We start from the raw sequence: 18,940 nt of genomic DNA on the forward strand, positions 1-18,940 counted from the left end.
CATTGTTTTCATAGTAGACCTCATGCTTAAAGTATTGCACAGTGGATGAGTTACCTTGAAACTAAAGGCAGATTTACTGTGAAGCTAGTAAAACGCAGTTCTTGCCTAGGCCCCTTCTCAGGCTTGTACCTCATTTTGAGTTTGTGGTGTTGCATTCTCTTTTTTTCCCAAGAGTCTCTAGAATTATATAAGCTTTGTGCCCCCCAAACGTGGATCTCCCCCTGCATAGGGGCTAAGCATGTGAACTCTGAAACCAGACTGCCCGGATTCAAAGCTCTACCACCGACCAGCTGGGTGGTCTTTCTGTTTTTGTTTTGTTTTTTATCTGGAAAATGGAGTTGATAATAATGCCACTTGCTTTATACCATTGTTGAGAGGATCAAATAAACTAGCTTTAGTAAGTGTCTGGTAAGTGTTAGCAGTGATTATTAGTTATGGAGAGCCTTACTAAGTCTCCAAGGCTGTTAAGGCGAGAATAATGGGTACGACAATAGGCTAGAGTAGAAACTTCACAAGAGTAGGAACAGTCCTGTCTTGTTCACCTCCCTATCCCCAGAACCTTCAAAGAGCAAAGCGTATTGTAAGCCTAATCACTATGCCAGGTTACTTCACTTAGTACATGTTACTTTATAGTCTTATTCTTTTATTCTCTTGGTCTTATCTCTCCAACTAGATTGTGATAGTAACAGCTTACATTCATATAATACTATGTAGGTTTATTAATTCTTCCAGTAAATACTTATAGCACATGGTAGGTACCTAATAAAATATTTCTTGAATTGAATCATGACTAATCTAAGTGCTTCCCCTCCCCCAAACGAGACCTAGTCTTTTCTAATCAACTTTTGCTTTTTGGTAAAAGTTACATAGGGTAAGAGTCAGGTACATTGTGGCACGGTGAGAACTACACTAACTACACGCACAGAAGACTCAATACATTGAGAGAGAGCATTGCTGTCCTCACATCACAGAGGACTCCATCAGCGTCTTTGCATAAGCACCCGCTGTACAGGGTGCAGTGCAGGTGGGCTCAGGAGGGGCAGACAGGGGAGATGTGGAGTGCGGTAGAAAGGCATGCTTTAGGGGTCCGGGAAACTTGGCCCTACTGCTCTACTCGGAGTGTATTCTCTACCTAGCTCTGTGACTGGGCGAATCATTTAGCCTCTCTGAGCCTCACCTTGCTCATCTGTAAAATGTCATTAACAATACCTACATGCACTACTTTACAAAATGGTTGTATTAAATTACATATTTTGTGGAAAAAAAAAAGTACTTTTAAATTCTTGTCTACCTGAAACTACAGTGTAAAATAAAGAACATTTGAAAAAGGAATAAAAGAGCCGAGAAAACATCCACAAAATGAGAGAAGAGAAGAGAGCAAAAACTATTTGTTGGAAGGGAAAATTGTAGATACAGAAAATAAGCTAAACAAATCATGTGTGTGTATAAATAACACATATGTGGCAAGAAGAGAAACAACTATAAAATAAAACAAGTATTTTTTAAAAAGGACTACTGTAGCACCTGAAATATAAAGGAACCCATAATGTTTACTAAATGAATTAATAATCCTATATAGAACCCTATAAACAGGTTACAAGTACTACAATCTCAGGGAATAAGACAAAACCCAAAACCTTAATGAAGAGTATCAAATAGTGTGTACTAAGTGGAAAACTTGGCATGGTGGTTAAGGATACAAAGTATATTTCTTCCAGATATTTTCTAAATCTGACCATTTCTCACACCTTCCACCATCTTTCTTTACCTCTACTATTGCATAAGATTTCAAACAGATCTCTTGCCACGCCCCCACCCCTACAGTTTATCTTGCACACCACGGACAGCTTGATCTTTCAAAAATGCATATCATATCACATTACTTTCTTACTTCTAGTTCTCAAAGGACTTCCCATTGTATCTGTAACAAAACCCAAGGTTTTTTTTGCCACGGGCTCCTCCAAGCCCTGTGTAATCTGGCCCCTGTCTACCTCTCTCCAGCCTTGTCTCTTACCACGTTCCCCCTTATTTACTATGTTCCAGTCACATTGGCCTTGCGGGTCTGTGAACAGATGAAAGTTTTTCCTGCCTCAGGGCCTTTATACTTTCTCTTCTTTTTGCCTATTCTGCTCTTTCTCTAGATATTTGCATGGCTCCCTCCCTCATCATTCAGGTCTCAGCTCAAATGTCACCTCTAGATGGGGATCCCCTGGCCATCTGCCTGAGTTGCCACCCCAGACTCCATTTGATCACTCTCCGAAAATCATAGAATTCAGTTGTTAATTTACTTGTTTATTTTCATTGCTGCCGGTTTCCCTTTGAAAATAAAAGTATCAGGAAGGTGAGGATTTTATTTTCTCTTTATTCCAGCTTCTGTTTTTCTGGTCTTCATTATAAAATTATTTTTCCCTCTCCTTGATGATTTTTGCTTATCACTTGCTTCATTCCCATTTTCATTTACCTCCTTTTCATATCCACTTCTCCCATTTAGGAAGGTTAAGTCAGCTTTGGAATTAATAGGGCCTTGCTATTCGAATCATTTTTAAAGAACTGTGTTCATACAGAGAATTCACATTCCAAAGTTCCCTGGCTCATTCAACAAAAGCCATTGAAATCACAAATTTTTTTTGCCAACAGTGTACATGCCATAATAATCGGCTCATTCACTTCTTAGAGTTCTATGAAACACTGCCCCATAGCAGATGATGTTGTCCTGCCATGTTTGTGTGTGTGTGTGTGTGTGTGTGTGTGTGTGTACACTCATCTGGGAATGTATGTAAGTATTGACACTATTCTTGGAAGGAGGCACACCTACTAAGTACATACTTCACCTTTTCTCACGCCCCGCATTGCCATCTTTCTTTTATCCCAAATAACTGGAATGAAAGTGTTTATTTTTATCTTAAATGAAAGGGGCTGCATCTCCCTGGCATAGCCATTACTAAGCCCTGCCCATTTGCCTGCTTGCCACTGATTGGCATGGCCACATCTTGGGTTCTGGGTTTAGCTGTTCTCTCTCTGTTGCAGTTCATTTTTCTCCTCTGTTGCCTAACGTAACACGATATGCAGAAAACTCCTCACACTGTTTTCTGGGTGTACATGTTGAATATTCCCAGGGACCTTCAGGTCTGCTGAGCATTCTCATCCCTCCTCTGGCTCCTCCAGCTTCCTGTACGTGCCACACTCAACACATTGCTCTTCCTTGGTTTTGCAGGTTGTGTATCCCTAGCGTTTACCCACCACTGCCCAGCCCAGAACGGGCTGTCGGTTATGCTTGTCAAATGAATGCTTTGTGACTATTTTTAATTTTCCTTTTGAGATTTTGATCTTGTTTTGGTTTGGGCATCCACATTTCTACAGGTATAATCAAGTGTAAAGGGGGCATGTGTCACCCTGACCTTCAGAGAGGAGACCTTCCTCCCCACAAGACAGATGTCTGACTATGCATGCGGCTTGCCCATGTAAACCTCTTGCATTGTGTGGAGATTCTATCCCACGCCAAGAGTCTAACCACCCACAAGCAGGCACATTGCTGTCCAAACAGATGGACAAAGGAGATAGGCAGGCCAAAGCCCATGGATGAACATGAAATGAATTGGTGCAGTGAAGCCAAAGATACTGGAAATGAATGCTAGTCCCTGCCACTCAGTGTCCAACATAAGGATGGACCAGTGTGGATGAGGTTTTGACACTGAGATGCAAACCAAGGAAAAGTGTGAACGAGTGCAATGAAGCAGATGTTTTGATGGGTGTATGAGAGGCTCCAAGAACACGGGTAGCTCTGAAGTGTTGAAGTCAGCTATGCAGGGAGAGTCAATGTCATCTTCAGCTAGATCAGTTCTGAGAACCCACATCTGGTCCAGTCACCCATTAACAGTCATGTACTCATTCAGTCAGCAAATATTTATTGAGCATCTAGCATGTGCCAGACAATGGTAGGTGCCGGGTAGGTGAACATCCAGGAACAAGACTCACGTAGTCTTTGCCCTACAAGAACTTACATTCCATAATTAATTCCATAATTCGTTATTTCACCACAGTTAACAGTGCCATGAAGGAGACGTACAGGGAACTAAGTTGATGTCTAAGGGAGGCTCTTAGTGTGGAAGATCTGGAAAGAGGGCTCCAAGGGAGTGATATTTAGGTTGAAATCTGAAGAATGTGTGGAAGTTGAAATGGGAGTGGGGTGTGGTGGAGCAAAGAACATTCTTGACATAATAATATCTATTTCATAATGTGTCTTTGAAGTGGCAGTTTGCTGTTTAAACTTCTTAGAAAGGGTATTCGCTTCCTCCAGAGGCAACACTTGGGTCTCTGTCAGCAATTATCTTCTTCATTTTGAACCAAAATCTCTCTCTGAAGCTTCTGACCTTTGGTCTTATATTTGCTTCTTGGGACCTTCTAGAACAAGCCAACTCCCTCTTCTGATAGCAGTGGTGTTCAAGTTTTCTCTCCCACAGGTAAGCTATTAACCTCTCTAAGCCTCAGATTTTTTTCATCTATAATTGAGGATAATTAATAGTTGACAGAGAAAAAAATAGTTGATAGAGTGGATGTGAAGATTACTTGAAAGAATCTATAGAAAGTGCTTGGTTCAATGCCTGGAACATAATGTTAACTATTATCATTATTATAATTATACAAAAGTCATTTGTGGCCCTGGCCGGTTTGGCTCAGCGGTTGGAGCATCGGCCTGCGGACCAGAGAGTCCTGGGTTCGGTTCCCACTAGGGGCACGTACCAAAAAAAAAAAAAGTCATTTTTGTACTTGTGTTTATTATTGAGTTGTATGCTCCTTAACGGTAGGGACTATGGAAAAAGCATGAATTTTAGAATCAAATAAATCTTAGTCCATAGTCTGGCTGTAATATGTACTAATTATAAATATGTGACAAATTATTATAAAAATTATAAAAATGTAAAATTAAAAAAATTCTATAAATGGTGATATACGACTTTACTACTGTAAATTATTGTAAGGAATAAAAGTAAAGATACCAGCACAATATCTTGCATTTAGTAATTAGTGCTCAATTAATGTGTTTCCTTTGCTCTTTATTGTCCCACAGTCACTTCTTCAGAACATAGTAGCTTACTTGTGCATTTATAATTTAGCACCTATCTACTTAAAAAAACCTATTTAGCCTATTAAGTAGTAGCTAATAAATATTTGTGAATGAACGGAATGGGCAAATGAATACAATTTGTCGTAACAAACTTTCTCATATAGAAACTGGTGAAAATTTCCTCCAGCAAAAAGTGGATGCTCAGTGTCTTATAGCTTAGACTGGGGGGATTGCAGAAGACCCGTCTAGGTACCGGCGGTCTTCTGGGACTCGGAACCCTTCTCATGCCTCAAGCTACCTGTAATGAAAAGCCCGTTGTCTGCCACCTGTTTCACAGATCTGTCCTGAGGATTAATGAGAGAATGTCTGAAGAGCCTTGTGAAGCCTTTGGAAGGAAATTATAGGTAAAAGTCTCATCCGACTGAATTCAGCTTCTGAGAAGAGTTCTGAATAACAAAGCTGGGATCAGTTTGTATTAGATGGCTTTCAAAAAATGCTATTTCATTGATATTTGCATGCAGCCAAATTAGACACTGAACTAGCCTGTGAGACATGTTCTTTCTCAGGTCCTCACACTTTTTTGGGGGGGAGAAAGAGTCTTTATTATATTGCTGTGCATAATTAGAATGGCAGGGAGGAACTAGAAGCCTTAATGGTCCAGCAGCATGTGGCAGGGAATGAGAACCTCTCAGTTAAGGCACGTGGGTCTAGGCATCACCAGGACAGCGTGGTGAGCCAAAGAGATGGCTGAGAAGCACGGGCACTGCTCAGAAAGAAACCACACGGCCCCACTGCAGCTGGCTCTGCAAATCCTTGCTGCATTCCTTGGATTGCAGATGACTCCTAATCCTGCTTTGCTTCCAGAGAAGCTGCAACAGGGCAGAGGGGCAGAGGCGCAAAGTGGCTTTGGAGCCCAAAGACTGCATGTCAACTCCAGCTAAGCTTTCCTGTCTTGGCCTGTGAAAGGGGTGCTGATGCCTGCCTGGGTCTGTTGTGCAGTGAAGATAATGATGGGTAGGAAACGGTTCTTTTTTTTTTTTTGGTACGTGCCCCCAGTGGGAACCGAACCCGGGACTCTCCGGCCCACAGGCCGACGCTTCAACCGCTGAGCCAAACCGACCAGGGCAGGAAACGGTTCTTTAATGTATTGGATTCTTTCCCCATAGGAGTGTAAACCAAAATTAATTTTAGACTGTAATGAAGGATAAAGGCATCTGTTTGAGCAAAAGGGAGCTGCAGCCTGGGAGACACGGATTCAAGTAGCAACCAAAGTAGCATTTCACTGAGGCAGAGGGGAGACCACTTTTTATAGGGCAAGTTCCTGCCCAGGTTCTCAGTTAGGTCCATTTTATGTAAATGAGGTATCCAAATTGTGCAGTTCTGATTGGATGGGCAGGTGTCAGTCCTGTTGGTAAACGGGAAATCAGGGTGTCCGTGCAGTGGTTGACCTAGAGGCATAAGCGAGCAGGGCCCAGGGCTCCGCTGAGGTCTCCCTGGAGTACACGAGGAACCGTCAGCAAATGGCCACTAGGTTCTTACTAGTTATAAAATTTGGGCTTTTGGTTGACCATGGGGAGGAGGAGTGAGGCCCATCTCAGCAGATAAATTCTTTCTTAGGGTTCACATTAAATGAATCTTTCTTCCTGGGGTCCCCAGGAGGAAGGGAGAGGTGGCCTTCCTGCCTCTGGCCCCCAGATGCCCACCAGGATTGTTATCGCTTCGTGTGGCATGGTGGCAGGTCCCATTGGTCTGCTTTCTTTGGAGGCTTTAGGAGCACAGTTTCTGCTCTGATTTTCCTGACTTGGGGCTGTGTGAGGAACATGTTCAGTATTCATTCCACTCTGGAGCAAGATCCTAGAGGTGATGAGCTGCTCCTTCCTGGAAAACCTGGAGTCACCTCCAGGAGCCCCTCCCCCGGCTCTGCAGAGTCCACTGGTGGGCGGCAAGAACGATGGCAGCTGCCGGCTGGTCCGGAGTGTAGGCTGCCCCGGGGTGTCGATCACTGGGTCGCTCCAGTGGCTCTCAGTCCTGGCTGCCTGGTAGAATGGTCCTCACATGTTGAGAGTCATCACCTGGGTATTTGTTAAAAATACAATTTCCTGGGCTTCCACTTCAGAACAACAAATTTGCAAAACTTCAGGAAGCACCATTTATATGCAACACAATGTGAATGATGCCCCCTGGTGTTGTTCGATGTGGCAGGTTGCTTACCTCAGACTGACTGAAAGGGATTTTTACATTTTTAACAAGCACTTCAGGCACATTAGCATCGAAAACAAATGTCAACAGTCAAAAAAAGTGTGACTTGTTGTTTTCTTAATAAGTTGGAGGGGTGGGAGGTTGGTGGTGGAGAGAGAAACTGAGCTCAGTGAGCTTCTCACAGGGTCACCGATCACTGAGTAGTTAAAAACCAAATTAGGAAAATAATAGCTAACATTTATTGAGTAAATTTACTAATGTCTGGTAAGTACTGTCTTTTTCCCTTCCTTGTAGACATTGTCTCATTTCATCCTTACAATAACTTCATGAGATAAATATTATGATCTCTATTTTATAAATGAGTGAAATGTATTTCAAAGAACATAGTTCGGGTATATAGTCAATATCAAAAATGTTAACTATCATGATAAGTGTATCTATGAAAATATATACATTTTTTGGTACGTGCCCCTAGCGGGAACCAAACCCGGGACTCTCTGGTCCGCAGGCTGACTTTCCAACCGCTGAGCTAAACCGGCCAGGGCTGAAAATATTTTTAAAAATATAAATCTACTGTTTTACCATCCAGAGAAGAGCAGCCTTGATGACAGTAATGACTGGAACACGCGGATAGGCATGTTTGGGTGGGATTTTTGGCATAGTCTGAAGGTGACCCTTTGGAAAGGACAGGGACAAGGTGAGAAGGAGTTGAATAAAAAGGTGCTTAATCCTGTCAACCTTTTCTTTTCCCCTAGAGTAGGGGAGGGATCGTCATTCTTCTACACTGAGCCCAAAACTCAGTAGGTTTTATAGTGTTTGTCTATATAGGACAATAAATTGTGGGCTGGTCGATTATTATACTTCTGTCAAAAATATATACTCTAGCAAACTCTCAAGTGAACTCTTGGAAAATAATCTATTCTTAAATTATGAACTATGACAGTGCATGTCCTGTAAGAGTTCTTTCCAGTATGTAAATTTAACCAGAGGCTAAACACTGGCAAATATTAGGGGTGGGGGAGAGAGTATTAAGAGAATTAGAGTTTCATTTACAATTTCATTATAGTAGAGATCACCAACAATGTATCAAAATGCGTTCTCCTCTTCTTCCTAGGTCCAGAGCTTGATTACATTTTTTTGCTCCTCTTATAGTTAGATGTGGTTATATGAGGTGGAATTTGAGGGGAGGAGGTGATGTGTATCACTTTCAAGTGTGGACCATAAAAGCTTCTGGTCATGCTCCTCTTTTCCTTTCCTTCTCTGGCTGATGCGAGGTGATACCGGGGCGACCTTGGAGCTGTGTGTTGAAGATGGGACAACTGTTACCATCCTGGATCCTTCAGTGACTTTGTGGAGCAAGCCACTTCTGTTCTGAATTCTCTCCCAGGGCTGTTCTGTGAGATGGGATAAACTTTCTTTTAAAATTCCCTGCATTTGGGGGCTGTATTTGTTACTACATGTATTTGTCATCTAACACATACATTTGTGGTGAGCATTAATCTTTTATCTTTGGTTAGTTAACCCTATGCTGCTTTTGTTTGTAAAAACTATTCCATGGATATCTTGTTATATTTTTTCCTGTACATAAAAGATCTCTAGTTTAACAAATGGGGACTCTTACTGTGAACAAACAGTTTGAAAAAAAAAAAAGGAATTTTATGAGCAAATAATGATTGGTCTTCCTTTTGGCAATTTCATTACAAGCAATATTCAACTTGAGGTCAATACCATTGCCTCAGGCTGATGTTTAATGTAAAAAAAAAAAGGAACCAAATTCATTGTAAATATATTTTCAATTTGTGATTGTCATTTGTGATTATGTCTTACTTTCTATCAACAAAATAATTGAGTAACTACTAAGTGCCAGGCTAGGAGCTGAAGAAAAACTAGAGAATATGGACTTTATTCAAGGTCATTTATTTAAGTCAACACTGTGAGGATCTATAAGTGCCAGGTTCTCGAGATTCAAATATGAGTAAGTTATTTTCTTAAGAGGTCAAGGAGCATGCATTCTGGTAAGTAATTATTATGACTTTAGAAATAGCTTGCTTTTTAAAAAGGGGGGTTTTCTGGTTTTGTTTTTTTAACCAGCACTGTTAGTCAATCCACTAGATTTATAGCAGCTAGGATGCTGACAAAATTATTAATTCAGAAAAGCAAGACCCCAGATGGGTCTTGCTCATTGCGCAATAGTATTTGTTGAGTGCTGAATGATAGCAGGGAGTATAATGGGCCATCCAGTTCAGTAACCCATCTGGTACTTGAACCTCCTTTAGAACATCCCTGCCCGTGGATAGTTCCTGTTTGAATATCTTTGGAGAAGAAAACATTTCCACCTTCTAAAACATATCCAATCTTGAATGGCTCTTTTGTTAAAAAGTTCTTCTTTGTAAAGAATGAGGGACAAAATAATATTGTATTATTTTTAAGGAAAAGATAATAGATTCTAATCATTTTCAGTCCTTGCATCATTATCACTAACACATGTTTCCTGGGTGCTCCTCTAGGCATTGTGATCAGTGTTGTGGCAAAAGAAGCAAGTGAATGGCATGATTCCTGCAAAGAACTTGCAATCAAATTAGGGAGACAAAATATATACCCAAGGCATGCTTTTGCCTCAGGACATTTGCACTTGCTGTTTTCTCTGCTTGAAATCCTCTTGTCCCAGATACAGCATGGTTCATTCCCTCATCTCTTCAGGTCTTTCTTAAATGTCACCTTCTCAATTAGATCTTTGCTAACTACCCTATTTAAAATTGCACCCAGCCCCCAACAATCTAGCACTTCCCATTTTCCTCCTCTGCCTTATTTTTCTCCTTAGCACTTATTATTTGACATGCCATAAATATAAAAAAATATTGTCTGATTCCCTTCATTAGACTGTAAGCTTTATGAAGACAGAAAGTTTTGCCTATTTTGATAACTGTTAGAAAATAGTAGTCACTCAGTATTTTATTGAATATTGTAGAATGAACATGGACATGGACATACAAACATAATAATCTAAAGATGTACAGTATATAATCACTGTCAAATGAATGGTACCATGATGTGTGCTCCATATGGGGGAGTTGGGTGGGCATAACTCCCCTTTCTCCTCGAGTAATAGCTCATTCCTACGATGATTCTTATGCTTTAAAAAAAGAAGAAGTCTTACTTTATTGTATAGTACTTTATTTTCATAACTATTATGACAAAATACTTTTGTATTTATTAAAAATATCTTCATATTATAAAAGGGTTCACATGCATTATAGATAATTTGGAAAATATGAAAAGTTATAAAGAAGAAAACACATATAACCCATAACTTCAATATTCAGAGACAACTATCTTTAACATTTTGAAATAGTTTTTTCTAGTCTTTTTTTGAGGAATATATTTATTTTTTACAAAAAAAGAAATTATACCGTATGTGTATTGTATCTTGCTTTTTATGCATAACATTTTTAATTGTTGCATTCTATTCTAGTACATGAAAGTCTCATAATTTATTATGCATTTTTCTTATTTTTAGATGTTTGGGTTGTTTCTAACAGTTTATAGTATAAATAATGCTATAATGAAGATCTTTATAAATAAATCTTTTCTGAGACTATTTCCCTAAGATGAATTTCTAAAATGGGAACTATTGGCTAAAAGGTCTGAAGTTTTTGTTTGAGGAAGAATAATGTAACAAACTTCCATTTTAATCATCTAAATTTTGTAGTAGTTACATTTTGCTGTATTTTCTTCATCTACTTTTAAAACAATTGTAAAAAATCTCCAACAATGACGTATTTTTTTTAATATTTTGTTCAGATAGAGTGGGAGGGAGAGAGAGAGAGAGAAACATCGATGTGAAAGGGACACATCGAGTGGTTGCCACCCACACAACCCAACCAGGGCTGGGACAAACTGCAACCAAGGTACATGCCCTTAGCGGGAACCGAACCCGGGTCTCTCGGGACCGCAGGCCGACGCTCTAACCGCTGAGCCAAACCGGCCAGGGCTCCAACAATGACTTTTTAAGGGCTATTTAAAAATCACAACCATATTACAGTGTTCACTCATAATAAAACAAATAATAATTCCTTTTTTTTTTTTTATCCTCACCCGAGGACACTTTTTCATTCTTTGTTCAGATAGAGCAGGAGGGAGAGAGAGAGAGAGAGAGAGAAACATCAATGTGAAAGGGACACATCGAGTGGCTGCCACCCGCACGACCAACCAGGGCCGGGGACAAACTGCAACCGAGGTACGTGCCCTTAGCGGGAACCGAACCCGGGTCTCTCCGGACTGCAGGCCGACGCTCTAACTGCTGAGCCAAACCGGCCAGGGCACAAATAATAATTCCTTAATGTCATGTTTGACTTTTTCTAATTATCTCAAAACATCTTTTTACAGTTGATTTGTTTGAAATAAGATTCAAATAAGGTCACTTGGATTTGGTTGTTGTTTCTTTTAACTTTTAATATTTCCCCTTTCTTTCCCCCCCCATGCCATTTCTTGAAGAAACAAGGAATTAGTTATATAGAATGTCCACACTCAAGTTTTATCTGACTATATTCTTGTGGAGTTATTTAGTACATTCTATGCATTCTATTTTCTGTAACTTTAGAGCAGCGGTTCTCAGACTGTGTTTATCAGAATCACCAGGAGGGCTTGTTAAAATAGAAATTGCTGTCCTGGCTGGTTTGGTTCAGTGGTTAGAGTGTCGGCTTGCAGACCAGAGAGTCCCGGGTTCGGTTCCCACTAAGGGCACGTACCCCGGTTGCAGTTTGTCCCCCACCCTGGTTGGAGTCATGTGGGTGGCGACCACTCGATGTGTCTCTCTCACATCGATGTTTCTCTCTCTCTCTCTTCCCCCGTCTCTCACTCCTGCCCTGTCTGAAGATACATGCAAAAAAAATGTTCTTAGGTGAGGATAAAAAAAAAAAAAAAAGGAAATTGCTGCCCATCCCCCAATCCCTGAGTTTCTGGATCAATAAATCTGGATTAGCGCAAGAATTTGCATTTCTAACATGTTTCCAGATGATACTGATGGTCCACAGACCACACTTTGAGAATCGCTGCTTTAGAGGGAAGATTAGATCCCTTTAAAAGAATGGTTAGATTCACAACTTGAAAAACATATATTCAGAAATGTATAGCAGGGCAACTAATTAATAATGCTGCATTGTATATTGAAAAATAGATCCTAGAAGTTCTTATCACACAAAAAAATTGTAACTATATATGATGATGGATGTGAACTAGACTTTTTTAGTGTGGTGATTATTTTGCAACATATACAAATATTGAATCATTATGTTGTATACCTGAAACTAATAAAGGTTATGTCAATTATATTTCAATAAAAATATATGTGTTGGTTTTGTTATTAGGGTTGTTTTTTTCTTTTTATCTTTCAATTTTTTATTTTGAAAAATTTTGGTCTTACAGAAAAGATGGAAGATTTTGCTTTCCAGAAAGACACTAATGTAACAGTGTATGATTTGTTCAGTTTGTTCATTTCACCACATCCTGTCCCAAAGTGAGTATTAACATTGAAACAAATTTTTATTCATTTGATGGAGGGGAAAACAAGTATTTCTTACTGTTATTTTAATTCAAAATTATTTGGTTACTGGTGAGGTTTTAATTTAAAATACTTTATTAGTCATTTTCAGCCTTAGTTGTATGAATTGTTCATCTTTTTTATCCATTTTTAAAATTAAGATCGTTAGTGTTTTTAAAATCAGTATCAATGGGCTCATTCTGGGTTAAAGATAATTATTTCTTCACATATTTGCAACAGACATTTTTTCAGCTTATTGATCTATTTTTCTCCAGATTATTATTTACGAGTTTTAAAATTTGGGTTTGTCATCATATCATCTGAGCTGGTTTTCTTTTGGATTTCTTCCATTACTTTGGAGAATCCTTCCCAATCTGAGATAACTATTCGCTTACATTTTCTTCTAGTTTTTACCTAGTTATTTGTCTGTTTGCTTATTTCTATAGCTAACGGTGGTATGCAAGTGAAATTTATTTGTATGTTCTAGGAAGATCCTTATTTTGAATAGCCAACTTACAGAGCACAATAGAATTTTGGAAGGAGCCCCTCAATGCCTAGATTTACTGTTGGAAAGAGTACAATATACATCAGATAATTTATCTGTGAACCATGGAAACATTTGAAAAGGTAACTCAGACAGTACACTGAAGAATAATTTGTCACAAGTAATTGCAGGCAGTCAAAAAGAGCGGGGAAAGTATATGAATCATGACGTAAGACCTGTGAAGGGGAGGCATTTGAGTCCAGTCAGCGGCTATTATTGAACAAGCTGGTCCTGAAATGAGATACAAATTTTATGCCAAGGGGGGCAAGTCTACAGAGCAAATCATTCTGGTTTCTGTCCTTGCTTCTGTAATATAAGAAGTTTTTTCATCGATCTTTGCTCTCCCATTTAAAAAAAAATTTTTTTTTGCCTCCTTTTTATTCTGTCTTTTATCCTTAACTCTTGGTTGTACTAAAACATCTATAGTATCTAGAGGTGTGAAACGTTTGGCTTCTGCAATTTCCATGAGCTGCTGGGAATGTAAAACAAGTGGCAACATGGCACAGAGAGAAATAAAAATCCACCATTATTAGGGTTCAGTGTGATTTGGAAAGTTTGCGTAGATGTCAAATAGCTGTCATTTCTAATTGACAAATAAAAGTGCAAATTCAGTTAATAAAAGTGCTTTAAGAAAAATGTTGAAAGATCTCTTTCCCGAGATTGTTGCACTCAGGGATAGAGTGACTGTACTGTTGTGGATTCTTGGCACTGAGAAATGATGTAGGAGCTAGCTGTATCTCTGTAATAAATACTGAGTTGCAAAGGAGGGAAGTAGTCATATAATTCATTAAGCAACTACTGTGATGCATCTCCTGAATATATTTTACTTTCTTTAATTGTTACTAATGTCCACAATATAGTTATTATTATTATTCCTATTTTTCTGATAAGGAAATCAAGTTTCAGAGAAATTGAGTAACTCATCCAAAGTCATGTTTAAATGGATAAACTGCAATTCAAACTGAGATCTGTGTAAGCCCAAAGCATGTGTTTTCTCTTCTACTCTATTCCTTGCCTGAACTGTTCTCTAAGCCAAACATCAATATCTAAATGCCTGCAAGTACCAGGGAGAGCAGGTGGAACAGGCCAGTCAGGACTGGAAGGACCCAGAGAGCTCATGCCTGGTTCAGAGTGGGGAACTACTAACAATTTCAGCCAGTTGCCATGTGAGAATGTTGGTTTAGTTTGTCTAAATCCTCTGACTTTTCAAAAAAAGCCAGAAACCTGCATTTTGATTTGAAATCTATCAGTGTTGAAACAGTGCCAATTAATTCAAAATTGTTTCAATTTTGTACACCAAATAAAACATACCTGTTGGTCATATTTAGTCTCTGCCTTGTACTTTGCTTTATCTGACTAGACTTTCAGATGTGACAAGGAATTAATTAGAACAGCCCTATGCGTTAGAAATACAATGTCATCCACATATGTAAATTTAAATTTTCTAGAAGCCACATTTAAAGAGTAAAAAAGGGTGAACTTAATTTTAATAATATATTATTTATCTTAATATATCTAAAATATTATTTTAACATATAATGAATGTGAAAATTATCAATGAGATATTTTACCTACAGCTCATCTCATTTGGACTAACCACATTTCCACTGCTCTGTGTCCACAATGGCTGGTAGCTACCGTATTGAGCGGTACATGAGAAGAATGTACACGAATCGCCCCAGTAAGACCTGTCTATTCAGGAATTTCTTCTCCACTAGGAAACCATGCCCAACCCTAGCTGTTCTTTGAGTTGTCAGAAGCCATTGTTTTTCTTCATTACATGAAGGAATTTCCCATTCTTCCCACTATGACAGACTGGATTTTTTGGGATAAATTGGTCAGCAAATTTGCTTTATTATCTTAGGGATTTCGCATTGAGTAATTTATTTACAAATATGAAATTTGCTCAGTAAATGTCAAATAAACGAGAGAGTAAAGGATATCAGCTTTTCAAACTGGTAATGTTCTAAAGCATAGTTGTAAAGTGTTTATAAATTCAACCCAATGAGTAGTTTATTAGAATTATCAATTTGCTGTTGTGATAGAGTAAATTCATTTAAGGAGCATCTGGTATAAAATTTTTAGGGGCTTGGAGTGGAGATTAAAAATGATATTCTTAGAGAATTCTGAATGTAGGGTTGGATATTTCTAATGAATAGGGCATATAACAAGTGTCTTAGTCATCTCAGGCTGCCATAAAAATATCCCATAGACTGGGTGGCTTAAACAAGGGAAACTTAATTTTCTATCCGTTCCGGTGGCTGGGGAATCCCAGATGAAGTTGCCAATGTTCTTTTGGGGAGGCTCTCTTCTGGCTTGGAGACTGCCGCCTTCCCCTTGTATCCTCATATGGCAGAGACAGCAAGCTCTCTGGTGTCTCTTCTTAAAAGGACACTAATTCTGTTGGATTAGGGCCCCACCCTTATGACCTCGTTTAAACCTTAATTATTTCCGTAAAAGCTCCATCTGTAAATATAGTCATATTAGAGGTCAAGGTTTCAACATGTGATGGGGGGGGACATAACTCAGTCCATAACAACAGGTCTCAGAGATAGAGTAAGAGTTTCCTTTATTTCCTCATGTTTACTTTACACCTTTTAAAGTAATGTCAGACTCAGACAGCGTCAGAGCCAAAAGGGACTCTTTCAGCTTAGAAATCCAAAAGGACTTTAAAGTGATCTAATATCTACAGGTCCTTGGTAATTTAATTAGTTGTGGAAATAAATTAAGCATTTAAGACTCCTGTCTTCCTCTGTAGTGTTTTCTATTATTTTGTTGTTCAATCATTTATTCATTTACTCACACAACAAGAATTGACCACTTACCATCTGCTGTATTACTGGGGAAACAAATATCTAGATCTAGCCTTCAAGGAAAGTAACCCAGGTCTTTTTCACCTCAGTACTGGTCTCAGTAGAGAATATATTAGACCATACCTAGCATTAATATTAATAATAAGAGATATTTGCCCTTAAGCACCAAAAGTATATCAGGCTATGCCAACCATTTTATATACATTATCTGTTTTAATCCTTACAACAAGTTTGTGAATATTTATTACTTGTTTTATAGATGAGGAAAAGTAACTTAACTAAGGTCATGGCAAAAGCTTGAACAGTTGCTACACCAACGGATTCAGGCCTATCTGACTCCAAAGCACAGGTTTTCTGAGGTGTAATGAAGATATTTTCTTTGGGCCTTGTCAATACATCATACGAATTATTAGCATTTGAGACTGAGCTAGTGTATTGGACACAGAGCTAACATTTTAAAGCTCAAGTTAAACCCTCTTAGCTCTAGAGATGGGCAAAGGGGCCTGTACGCACAGCCTGGAGAGGGAAGTCGGCCGACTTTGAATAATAGGAAGCTGAGGTCCAAAGAGTCAAGATTTTCTTAGATCAATCATCTTGCAGTTGTAAAAACAGTATTAGAATCAATATTTTCTGACTCCACTGCTCTGGATACCCTAAGAGAAATTACTGAGATTATGGCAAGACTCTGTTCTTCAGACATTTTCTGAAGGTGGTTGTCTGCAAATCACATCTGTTACAAGCTATATAAACTTCTCTCCTAGACAAGCAAGGGACTGAGGTGGAGCCAGAGGGGTCCCAAAGACTATTAGTTTGTGACTCAAAGAGGCTTACTGAATCCAATACGTCAACAGAAGACACAGGACAGGGTGACAACTGGGTTGGGGGCAGAGTGCCTACACCAAGTCAGCCAGCTGGAGGAGAAATATGACACTTGCCTGAAGAGATTTCCTCAGACAGCAAGTCCCCTTTCTTTCTTTTTTATCCTCACCCGAGGACATTCTTCCATTTTTTGTTCAAGTAGAGTGGGAGGGAAAGAGAGGAAGAGAGAGAGAGAGAGAGAGAGAGAAACATCGATGCGAAAGGGACACATCAAGTGGCTGCCACCCGCACGACCAACCAGGGCCGGGGACAAACTGCAACCGAGGTACATGCCCTTAGCGGGAACCGAACCCGGGTCTCTCCGGACCACAGGCCAACGCTCTAACCGCTGAGCCAAACTGGCCAGGGCAGCAAGTCCCCTTTCATAGGCACTTTGTGGCTTCCATTCTGAGTGGGGAGGGAGCAGTTAAGGTCTCTGAGCCAGATTGGCCACCTGTCACCCCTTATCACCATTTTATTTGGTTAACACCTAGCCCCACAGGGGGCCTGTAGTGAAGTCCACACTTGCCACGTCCTCTGTAAAGTTCTGCTCGACTCTCCATAACAACAGTTTTTCGTGGTGTTTAATCTAGTTGGGATCTAGGTCAGCCATCTTTTAGGGGGTTGAAGATGCTGAGATGCAGCATTAATGAGGGAGCCGTGTTTTCACTGGTCACTCTGACTCTGTTGTGGGTATTTGTGGAAAGTCCAGGGCCTATTGATATGACATTTGCAGAGAGCTTTGTTCATTCAGTGAGTTTGGGGAGCACCTATTCTGTGTCAGATACTGCTTGGGGGGCTGGAGCGACATCAGGGAACAAAGCAGACGACGATACCTGCCATCATGGAGCTTACCTGGAGTTGGGATAGGGATGGGGAGACAGAAATGAAAAGATATACAACAGGTAATGAAATGTCTTAGTATGTTAAAGGTGATAAGTGTATAAAAAAGGAAAAGTGAAGCAGGTAAGGGAGATGGGCTGGGTTGCAATTTTAATCAGATGGGTCATTAGATTTAAAATCGCTTATTAAAAATAGCAATTAGAAAAAGTAGAATTAGAAAAAAATAGAACATGGAACAGGGATGGGAAAGGGCCAGATCACAATCTTAAATTGAGTGCTCATTAGAATTGGACTTATTCACATCAATGTGACTTTCACAGAGCAACTTCATGTCGTTATTTTCATTGTATATATAAGAAAATAGAATCTCACAGATTTAGCTTGTTTCTCTTCTTTGCTCATTCATTCTCCCTTTCCCCCTATCATTCCCCCGCCATTGTTTTTGTTTCTTCTCTCAATCTTCCATTTTCTTAAAACAGAAAAAAATTAGAAGCCATGGTGCTTGCCCTCAAGAAACTTACAATCCAGTCAAGGAATCAAGAAGGCATAAAACATAAAGCAGGAATAAAATAATTTGAGAGCAATATATCCATGGTCATATGAATTAGCCATGTTCTTTAAAGTGACTGATATATGAATGATGAAAACAAGTGTAATTATTTAGGCAACATAAATAACTTAGTAGGGGAAGGCAAGTTCATTTTGGTCTAGGCTGAAGGAACTAATAGAAAGATGGGCAACCATCTTGAGGAATTTTATGGAGGCAGAATTTGCAGAGAGATTGGCTTAGATGGAGTGGACCAATTTAGTTAGGTAAATTACTTGGAGGAATAATTGAGTGTGGAAGTGTACATTAACTATAAATTAATGATGTAGAATGCTGGCATGAGGGGATTAGAATTTTTTATATACTTTATTGAAAAAGCTGAGAAAATAGACCTTGGAACTCTGAATCTTAGTTAAGCCACTGATCTGTGATGAGTAAAGAAATGATTTTTTCAGTCTAACTAAAAATTAGAAAGTACTTACTGTCCCCAGACTCTGATTTATTATATAAATTAGAATATAGAATATTATAT

This window comes from Molossus molossus, unplaced genomic scaffold (assembly GCF_014108415.1).
Source record: "Molossus molossus isolate mMolMol1 unplaced genomic scaffold, mMolMol1.p scaffold_m16_p_12, whole genome shotgun sequence".
In the NCBI taxonomy this organism is placed as follows: domain Eukaryota; kingdom Metazoa; phylum Chordata; class Mammalia; order Chiroptera; family Molossidae; genus Molossus; species Molossus molossus.